General features: G+C 36.3%; 1 protein-coding gene and 1 long non-coding RNA gene across 5 annotated transcripts in view; one reads left to right on the forward strand and one right to left on the reverse strand.

Annotated features, from left to right (window-relative positions):
- The window catches only part of LOC122456062, a 90,609-nt gene extending 85,209 nt beyond the window's left edge, over positions 1-5,400 (reverse strand). For both annotated transcript variants that reach the window (XR_006274692.1, XR_006274691.1), the window contains exon 1: positions 4,128-5,400. This is a non-coding gene — a long non-coding RNA (uncharacterized LOC122456062). The remainder of the gene's footprint in view (positions 1-4,127) is intronic.
- The window catches only part of TXNDC11 (thioredoxin domain containing 11), a 104,461-nt gene that overhangs the window by 92,836 nt on the left and 1,460 nt on the right, over positions 1-10,165 (forward strand). The gene's annotated exons all lie outside the window — the stretch shown is intronic.

Consider the following 10,165-nt stretch of genomic DNA (forward strand, 5'->3'; position numbering starts at 1 on the left):
AGTGGCTGTCACACAGCATTTCACTTCCTAGCTGAGAGAACATCTATTGGCTACACAGTTTGACTCTTCCATCTTTTATGGAGGCAGAAAGCCTTCTACAGTATTTCTGGCCCCTATAAACTCACTGGAGAAGATGCCAATATTATCCATAATCTAAGGTCTGATTCTACAAATATTTACACATGGAATTTTACACATGGAAATAGTCCATTGATGTCTATGAGAGTAAAGGATCATCTGATTAAAATTACACATGTGATTAAGTGCTTATAGGATAAGGGACTAAATTTTCTTGTGTGAACCATTATCTATGGAGGTGTGGGCAGTTTCATGATATTCTCTCTCTGTATACAAGGAATTTTCACATGAGAGCAAGCTTCAACAGAGAATATGTACACAATTTACTTAATCGGCCAGGTTCTCTCTCTGTGTGTTTGAATTGGATCTCATTTTCTCCTTGTTTCTTGATCCATTAGTGAAGTCATTAATCCTGTTTTGTGACATCATTGTGTTGCCATAAAAGTATGTGAAGTCATAAATGCAACATTATGGTTTCACTCCAGGATCAAGCAGAAAGAGAATCTGGTCTGAGGGGGAGAAAATGAGTAGCTGAAAAAGCACATATCTGAAATATAAGAGGGGAGGTAGGTACATTTATTATCAAAAGTCTCCTTCAGCAAGGAACCATTTTTAAAACTGTTTTGAAATTGTACTGGTCTTTAATATGAGATTGTCATGTCTGCATATGATGAGTCAAATGAGAAACATAATCTTTTGCAAATACTATTTCTTGTATTGTTTTTCTGCAGTGTTTGTTAAAGCTAAGTTTTATTTCAACCTATGAGTATATCAAACACTGTGGCTACAGCCTTCAAGGGAAAGCCACATATGTAAACCAAATTATATCATGTAATCATTTCCAGTGCAAACTATCAGTGGTTGGTGAAAGATTTTTCTCCTGCAAACTGCATTTAATATTTCACAAAACACTTTGAAACAAATGCAGTATTTTTTCAAAGTTTTAAATAATGTTTTGGGGAAATATTAGTTACTTTATCTATCACCAGGATCTTTAATGTTACTGGTTCTGTTTCTGTTTTACAATAGCAATGAACAATCACACTGCACTGCTCTAACTTACATTGCAGAAAATGTTAGTATTGCAAAGCACCTTTTTTTCCAGTCTGACTCGTTAACAAACCATTGACTTTTCATAAGGGAAGAGCTAACTGCTGAATTAAATGTAACACATTAGCTTTGCTGCATGAAGAGTAGTACTTCCTGATTTAAAAATAAATCTTTAGTAGATTAATACCTCCACAGCAGAATGATGATAAAGTTTCCAAAGCAAAATGGCAGGAAGACTAGGAAATGTAAATATTTATAAGGGGAAGTGCTTCTAAAAAAGGCCAGAAACTTTAATCTATGGTGGTTTCATTTATCCAGATAGACAAGAAATCAAATTGTAGAACCACCAAGAAATGAACGAGGAAAACAATATTTCAGGAAGAATTAGCATAATATAATATGATTTTTCATAGAACCCAAGATTATTCTGTATAAAAGAGTTGCAACACTTTCGTGTGTTTTTTGAGGAAACGATGAAGAAAATGTGCTTGGTCATTTTTTCCCAGGTTTTCTTCTTATCTTAACTCTTCTGGGTTTGGAGGGGTTTACAGTTTTGGGTTATCACAAATAGTAAACCTTCTTTCACTTTTCGGAAACTTTATTCTCTTTCATCTTCAGAAATAAAGTTGGGAATATAATTGTATTGAATTTAGAAGCTCAGAAAAATACATGTATATTTCAGAGTGCACTTTAGATTAGTGGGTTGGGTTTTTTTAAAGAATGTGTGTATAGGCAGAGATCCTAAAGTGACCTTTAATTACAATCAAAATTAAAATCAGATTTAAAGTTCTGCTTAGAAGGGGGGGGTGTCTTTCACTGTAGCAATCAACCAATTAAACTTCTGAGTTACGTCATATTATACAGAATTGTATGGAAGTGGGGTTCTGTTATCATTTGAGTGACTGTTTCAGCAAACAGAACCCCCCCCACCCCACACACACACACAGAACTTATTATGTTTCTAGAATTTGTTATGGCTATGAGTGGACTCCTGTATGAAATCCACTGTGGACAATGGCAAGCAACTTTAATGTACTGCTTCACTGGTCAGATACTGTAGTAATGGGCACTGCGGAAAAATTTTAAGTGTGTCACAAAAATATATGACATTGTTTCTGTAGATTTCTAAGCAAGTGCTTTAAACTCCGTTCCATGATCAAAAACTAAATATGTACCGTTCAGAACATATTCAGGAACTTTTGGGAGTGGGGGGGTTGTTTGGTCGTATTAGTTTATCACCAGTATTAATATTTTCCCTGCTATTTGAAACACTTTGGGGGAAACAATTTTTGTATATTGGCTGAGATCTATTACAAGCCAATGAAATTAGTTTTATTTCTGTTGATTTTGAAGAAAAATCAATTAAACACTCGTTCATTCCTTTCCCAGCATAGTTTCACAAACTTTTTTCTGAACAGGTCTCCTGTGTCTAAGTGGCTATAACAGAAAAAGACATTTTAAACAGATGTGCCATTTGGACTTTGTCCTCCCAGTTCCAAATGTGTCACAGACCCAAGAGAGGATTTATTGCTTTTCTATTGTATTTCATGTTCTTTTTCTGTTTTTCTTCTTATTGTAAAGCAATATCCAGAGGTACTTTTTTCTGTAAGAAAAATAAAGTTCACATTTGGAATTGAGTAAACATTTCTTCAGGTGGACTTTTAAAAGAATATTGTCAAGCTTCTTAGACCTAAGAACTGACTTGCTGTGATATTGGGGCCATATTGAAAATTTTGTTCTCTGAATTATTTTAAATTTAATTTATTTCTTTTTTGCACCAAATATTCCACATTGCCTTGTGTAAAATTTTGCATGACATTCCCATTTTAAGACCTGTTTTACAGTTTCTTTTAACTTTGCCAAGCTGTAAGCCATTTGTGCTGAAATTTTACATGCTGGTTGTGCACGTTGGGCTGAATTTTTTTTTTTAAAATTTCAGTTACAATTGTTTAGCTGTTAACAAAACTGGGCTAGGGATAAATACATGGATTGTCCATATTTTAAAAAATCTGGCAATCTTTTCTTTGAACAGCTCTAGTGCCCCCCCATGCTTGGAGCAGGGACTTGAAATTTGATGGGGAGTGGTTTTAGTATCAGGGATATGCCTTTTGCCATCTCCATGAAAATCTGCCCATATTTGGCCAAGGTGTAAACTTAAGTTATAAAAGAGGCAAGGATCCCATGGCAAAACTAGTATGTGATCATGTGCTTAAAAACGCTCATAATGAATATGCATACAGGAACTGAATTAAGGTTGCACGGGCAACCTTAATTCAGCCATTATCTAACTTTTGAGTGCTTGAGTTTTCAACCTTAATATTCTTTTAATGTTTTTTTGTGTGCAGTTATTTTAAAAGTAGATTTTTTGACTTTTAGTGAACTTATTCGTGACTTAATGGTACTAAACCAACCCAAGTCCACGTGCTCTGTCATGCGATGGCAATCTCTGTCATAAGGTGTGAGTCTTGTCTTATTTTTCTTTTATCTAGTCTTACAAATCTGCTGCTATGTTTGCCTTCCTGCTCCCTCCCTATCATTGTTTAATTGCTTGTTTTTCCTCTTTTCTCTCTGCTCTGTTTTCTTCCTAATGCTATTATCTGGTGTGTATTTTTAAAAACCAATCTTAGATGGTTATTTTGGAGCCCATCACCATAATATCTAAGCAGTCCTTTATCTTTTAGGCTCATGGTTTAGTAAAACATGACTTTTCCCCTCACTTTGTTTCTATAAACAACAGTTTAGCGTTTGTGATGTACACTGAGGGGGAGGAGTGTGCATGCGTGCAAAGAAACGGTTGTGATGTAATAAATTGTCATTATTATATATGAGTAAATTTTGTCTTTCTGTAGATTCCATATTTTTGCCAAATCATGACAAGCTGCATTAAATTTGTGTGCTCTTGTAGTTAGCAATTGAGAAACACAAGATGATGAGTATAGGAGTGACTTTTCTGATCATGAGAAGTTTGTATGGGAAAAGAACCTTATCCATGTCATTACTTGTTTACTCTTCCAAGAATAGCTTAGCTTTGAATAGGAGCCTCATTTGGCACAGGTTTTTGGACCGTTAGTAAATGAGGATCATGTTGCTTTTCCTACCTGAAATGAAATAAACAGAAGTTGCCATAAATTAAATGAAGTAAACAAACAGTGTAATGTAGTATGAATGTTCCATACATCAATAAATTAGAGTATTTTCCTGGATTTCATAGAGAATATCTTTTGAAGCAGCAGCGCACTTAATAGGTCAACATAAGTACATACTCTTCCCTATGTATAAACAACTAAAGCAGCCCAGGAGGTATTGTTTTAGATTTAGGTGATTTGGAAGGATATTTGGAGTTGGCAGTTTGTTGTCCATTTTACAGAAGTGATAGCAATACCTTTTGTGAGGCTTTAGGTACTGCAGTTAGATCTGTGAATAGGTGGAATATAGGGCATCCCATTCTCACCAGATTTTCTCATATCCTCTTCAACCAGGAAACAGTCTAGTGTATTTTTCAACCCTCATCTCATTCTTTTCTTTCTGTAGCTTTTCTGCTCCAGTTTGGTGGTATGCCTTGTAGCCCTTTTGGGTAACCTCAGATATTGGTCATCTTTTTAATAGTTTTATTGATTGATCGAGAGTCAGCTACCATTATGATGTACTGATCTGGTTTTGTCCTCTTGTCTTCATTGTTTTTCTCAGGTATTGTATTGGGAGACTAACATATATTCATCCTACTGCTTAGCTAATTGGCCTTATTGCTGCATAGAGGATAGATAGAGTTCTTGAGCTAAGAGTTCATGTAAATTTTCTCTAGAGTTCTTCTCTTAAACGAGCTAAAAAGCATAAGCAGCTTTGCTAAATAAGGGTCAAATTCTCAGTCCTTAATTAAACAAAATACTCACTCAAGTAGGTAGGAGTCTTGTAGATGATAGATTTTTGGTCATAATGAATTGTTTTTGTGCTCCATCTCCACCATGCTCATCATGATTCTAGAGATTAATTTAGGCAGTGAAACTGGCCTTTTTTTTGACAGCTATGCCTTTGTCACCAACTTGCATGATCTTGGTGTTAGGAACAGTGATTTTTGTGTGCTTCACTGCTGAGTCTTTAAGTAAGGGAAGCTGCAGCTTCTGTATTTTATGGTAATGGAACTTTTATTCTTAGTTCAGCAAAACTCCCATTAACTTCAGGGATCTTTGCTTCATTCACCAAGTCTAAGCAAGATAATGTTTTTGCAGTTTGATTCTTTCATGGATTAGGCAGTTAAACAGAATTCAAAGAGTTTTTCACTGTTTTCGCAAAAAGAAAAGGCGTACTTGTGGCACCTTAGAGACTAACAGAGCTTATGCTCAAATAAATTTGTTAGTCTGTAAGGTGCCACAAGTACTCCTTTTCTTTTTGTGAATACAGACTAACATGGCTGATACTCTGAAACCTTTCACTGTTTTGTTTCACAGAGCTATGTAAGGTATAATACTCCTATCGTTTAGTCATCTTTGAAACATCCACTTCTGTTGTTTTATCTCCTGGTCTAAAGGGTATATTGTGCTACTGATTCAATATCAGGACTGGGCTACAGTGTTGAATCTTTCTTCTTTCTGAATAGTACATTTTGGGTGCATTCCGCATGTAATGCTTTTACCCATCTCACTTTGATTCACTCACAGCCAGGTTCCCCCCTCAGTACTTCCTCAGGGTGATCAATATGAGTTTATCCAATTTGATGGGTCACACTGTGTGCATATTACATGCTGTAAATCCCGTTACTGATTTGGCAAACAAAGGAATTTTGTAGAAAAGAGTGCAGGCTGGTGCTTTTCAATAAATCCCTGAATTTAGACGGAGGGATTATGATCACAGTTGGAGTTGCTGAAGATACACGAGTTGTTTCTTTACCCGTACCCACTTCTCCTCAAAACTTTAACATTGTTTCGAAGTCTAACTGTGCAATTTTGTTGGGTACCTTCCATTTAAAAACCCACCTGAGGAAAATGCAGTATGGTGATGATTGTTGTTGAGCATTTGCAAGTGTGGTTTTCTATTAAAATGATGTACAGGACTGATTACTGCATATTCCAGTAATCTTTTTAGGGCAAGGACAAGAGTAGGAGAGAATCTTTCTTTCCCTTCAGCTGAGATGCAATAGCATTTACTCTTAAACACCAAGGCTTTCACTGCTCATTAACATGGTAGAATAGGGCCTCACTGCCTTTCATACCCTTTGTTTTAAAATAGAAAGTTTGAGTGGTAGCTTCTGTAAGTCTGTGGCTGCAGAAAACTAAATAAATAAAGAAACCCTCTTTTTTCATTAATATTGCCCTACCACAGGATTCTGGCCATGGTCATCAACGCTTTGGACACGTAGATCTTAAAATGCAGATTCTTACAAAGCAGAAAAGAAAAATCTGATTTTCTTTACAGAGACATTTAATCTGGTTTCTCCATTATAAAGGAGTCAATATTTTATGACTCTTGATGAATTGGTTTCTTAACACATCAGAGTAACTACGTTTTCTGCAGAAACCCCTTTCTCCTACATTATCTTCTAAATAAAGGAAAGGTTAATTCTTCCTGACATTTAACCCATTTTCATATGGCACTCTATATATTTGTTTAATATACACCAAAAAAGGATTACGACAATTGTTTTATGGTTGAAGGGCATTATAGAACCATTTCCTTTACAAAAGCTGGGTTAGTATTTTGTTCCCTTTCATAAATCTAAAAGGAGGGGCAGGCTACTTGTGACTTGTTCGAGAGTTAAGGAAATTAAAACAGCTTTTAAAAAGCTACCCTATTATTTATCTGTCTGGACTTGATAAACTGCTCAACTAGGAGAATATAATTGTTATAAACTGAGGCCCAAATGCTGATCCTCAAAAAGGAGCACTTGTGGCACCTTAGAGACGAACAAATTTATTTGAGCATAAGCTTTCGTGAGCTATAGCTCACTTCATCGGATGCATTCAGTGGAAAATACAGTGGGGAAGACTCCTTTTCTTTTTGCGAATACAGACTAATGCTGCTGCTACTCTGAAAGCTGTCATTATGCAAGGCACTGAATTTAGCCGTATGGAGTGGAAATCTATCAACTTCCCCACTGTATTTTCCACTGAATGCATCCGATGAAGTGAACTGTAGCTCACGAAAGCTTATGCTCAAATTTGTTAGTCTCTAAGGTGCCACAAATACTTCTTTTCTTTTAGCTTTGGAGTGTATGCTTCTGTGGCCCAAGTTCTGCTCATTCATACCTGTGCTTTTATTCTAATCCCCGAAAGGTGCTTAATGTTTCCTTTCAAGAAGAATTTAAATGGGAAGGCAATATACTTCCATTCCAAAACGAAATGAGGTAGTGGGGGAAGAGCAAAGATAAAAACAGCTCTTTTTATCACGCTACTCTGAAAGCTCTTTTATGCTAGGTCATTTCCATTCTGAGCTCAATGCCAAAAAAAAAATCAAGTTTTTCATTATGAGATAATCAATAATAGGTTATGATTTTACAAGCTTAAAATAAAAGCTTTTCACTGAATTTATTGAGGTTGCTTCTGGAGGTCGGCTCTTGCACAGGGAATCCAGTCAGAAATAGTGCTGCAGACCAGCTGTTTATCTGTACCTACATGTGCTAAGCTTCAAGTTCTATTTTTCTAGTAGAAGTCAAACATAGGAGAGCATTACAGGAACTTAGAGGTGGAACATCATCTCTATGTTCCTCAGACTGGCTGTAGTACCACTACATGGGTGAATGTTGGGGAAAAAACATTAAAGTATCAAATTGAGCAGTAAGTTTGAATAGTTTAAACTGAGCAGCAATGCATACTGAAAAGGGGTCATTCTGATGCACTTAAAGAATCTCCATTTGTTACTGTGTTATGGGACGTATGTATCTGCTATTTCACTCACCAATTAAGTGTTGGCTTTGTTAGTGTTCAGATGCATCCGATGAAGTGAGCTGTAGCTCACGAAAGCTTATGCTCTAATAAATTTGTTAGTCTCTAAGGTGCCACAAGTACTCCTTTTCTTTTTGCAAATACAGACTAACACGGCTGCTACTCTGAAACCTGAGATTTTAGTTAGTGTCAGTTTTTCAGATTGAATACTGGCTTATACTTTGCAGCAGGGTATCATAAAATAAGCCTGAGCTTTAGGAGCATGTTTACCTCTCTCACTGAATGGAAGAGGCAAGGATTCATTTTTTCTTCCCTAGGAATACTCACTTCAGAAACAAGGGGTGGAAGTTTTCTGGTAGCATGCATACTCTACTTATTGATTTGGCAAATGAACATTGCATCATAAAGTGTACTATAATGTTTTTCCTTGGAAGTAAGTTGTCAAATTGGTGTTTCTGCAGCAGGAAACTTTGACACAAACTACTCAACTTGTGCTGCTTTGGAAGAAGGATTTTTATTTATTATGGCTTTATTTAGCAGGCACTTCTCAAAGTTTAGATTTGCTATAGTGCTGTGCTTTGTTTGTATTTTCCTTGTAGCATTAAGCCTTTGGAAATACTGAAGCGGAAAAGCCTTGTCCACTAGGACTAGCATCTCAAACACCAATTGTAAACTAAATGTCATGGGTTGTGCCTTAGGTATAGTGAAACTAAATGGTTTTTTTTTTTCTACCCTGTATTAGATTTTCAGAAATGAAGGACCAAGTACTTGGTTTCAACTACTTTGATAACATTGACCTAGGAGGCTTATACCTCTATTAAAATTGTTTAAGCAGTATGAAAGTTGCCTTTAGATTCAAGATATATTATCAGCTTGTAGGACACTAAAGCTTTTTTTTTTTAAAATTGCACCTGCAAATTAAATGTCATCTTCCCCCCTCCCATACATAGGATTCACCACTTCAGCCCATTTCCTGAGGAAGCATGTAGATATTTATGCCCTACAGTTTACCTTAAGGGTTGTTAAAGATGGGATTTTCTGAATTAGAATGGGTGAGCATAGAGCAAAAGTAAGTTCCAGAACAGAGAAACATCATCTCCCCTCTCAAACAAGTCTAGGGACTTAGTAACCTTAACAGATCCACTGAAGGGCTAGAGTACAACAAATGAGGTAGTCCCTTTAACATAGGCAGGATTCCAATGATTAGAAAACATATCTAATACTGTCTTGAATTATATACATGTAACCTCCCTGCCACTGTAGTGCATGGAACGGTTATAAAATGCTCCAACAATGGTTTGCTTGCTGAATGATCAGCCATATACTGAATTAAGTGATGTCTGAGTGGTGTAGGTGGTGGTAGATGCTAGATAAGTAATTTTCAAATAAGTGGACAATTCTGACATGAGCGGGGACTAGATCTACTGTAAGTCAATTTAAGTAAAAGCAGAATGTAACTCATAAGTTTGTGCCTCAACATTTTGAGGTAGTGATGGAAAAAAGTTCCCATCCCATTGTGTACAGTAAGTCTTAAATTCTGCTTGCAACACTACTGAGTCTAAGCTTCTGGAATTGTATGCATGGTATTCTAGTGGTAGGAAGGAAGAGCTGTAGTTTTGGGGAGGGAAAGAGGAGAAGCTGCTTTTGAAGAAATGCCTTTGAGGGAGAAGTAGACTTGGACAAAAGGTTTTGCATAGTACATGCATCAAGTAAAACTCAGGACAAGTTTACTAGAGGAAAAGGTGTGTCAAGTCTGTTTGAAAATCAAGTTTTTCCACAAGGAGATATTGTGGAATCAAGCTCTGTATCATGTATGTGCTAAACCAGTTTTAGCCATCTTCCAACCTCCATTTGTTTTCACCAAATAGTAGGATGACAAAATAGAACCCCTTGCTTGCTAAAACGACATCTGGTTCTGAAGTAGGTATTAGTTATTAATGTAACTATGCTCTAAAGGCATCAGTATTGGTAGCAGACCTTGACAGCTTTAGAATGCCTCTTGCTTAATGAATGTAGTGTAGTGTGTGGTTCAGATTACTTAGTGTAAATTTTTTTCTTCCCCTACTTTGTTAATGGATTCTTCAGGGGTATTCGCGTGACAAAGATCAGAACTATAACTGGCTTAACATTGTATTCATGTTAAGGTAAAGTACCATTTTAAG

The sequence above is a fragment of the Dermochelys coriacea genome, chromosome 10 (assembly GCF_009764565.3).
Source record: "Dermochelys coriacea isolate rDerCor1 chromosome 10, rDerCor1.pri.v4, whole genome shotgun sequence".
NCBI classification, from domain to species: domain Eukaryota; kingdom Metazoa; phylum Chordata; order Testudines; family Dermochelyidae; genus Dermochelys; species Dermochelys coriacea.